Raw genomic sequence first — 877 nt, 5'->3', positions numbered from 1 at the left:
CCACAGGACTCCAACTCCTTAAGCCGATTGGCTTCCTGATCCAAGTTTCAAGTCCAGTAACAGCTTAAAGGCCATCGGGATTTACAGGGTATGAGTGACTGTTAAGTGCTATCAAGTCGCATTGGACTTATGAGAATCCTGTGAAATAATGACCTGCAAAGCACTGTACCATTCACAGCTGTGCTTAGCTCTTGCAAACGGAGGGGTGTGTCTTCCTTTATAGACTCAATCCATCTCATGTTGGGTCTTCCCATTTTCCTGCAGCCTTCTGGTTTTCCTGGCATTATAGTATTTTCGAGTGAATGTCTTCTCATAGTGTGACCCAAGGACGACAGCCTCAGTCTAGCCATTTTAACTGCTAGGGAGAACTCAGGCTAGATTTGATGTAAGAACATAAGAACTAGCCTGCTGGATCAGACCAGAGTCCATCTAGTCCAGCACTCTGCTACTCGCAGTGGCCCACCAGGTGCCTTTGGGAGCTCACATGCAGGAGGTGAAAGCAATGGCCTGCTGCTGCTGCTGCTGCTGCTGCTGCGCACCTGGTCTGCTAAGGCATTTGCAATCTGAGATCAAGGAGGATGAAGATTGGTAGCCATAGATCGACTTCTCCTCCATAATATGCAACTTATCCCTGAAATCTGCCTCCATCCCTGAAGACTGGAAGATGGCCAATGTCACACCAATCTTTAAGAAAGGGCCTGGGGGGGGGGGGGGACCCAGGAAATTACAGGCCAGTCAGTTTGACATCTGTTTCTGGTAAATTAGTAGAATCTATCATTAAAGATACAATTATTAAACATGTTTCTACATGTAAAACATGTAGAAACATGTAAAAACAAAGAAGGCACATTAGATGCCAAGAAACAAAAAAAGTATG

Source organism: Sphaerodactylus townsendi, linkage group LG01 (assembly GCF_021028975.2).
Source record: "Sphaerodactylus townsendi isolate TG3544 linkage group LG01, MPM_Stown_v2.3, whole genome shotgun sequence".
NCBI lineage: Eukaryota > Metazoa > Chordata > Lepidosauria > Squamata > Sphaerodactylidae > Sphaerodactylus > Sphaerodactylus townsendi.
Note: the sequence above shows the minus strand (reverse complement) of the source record.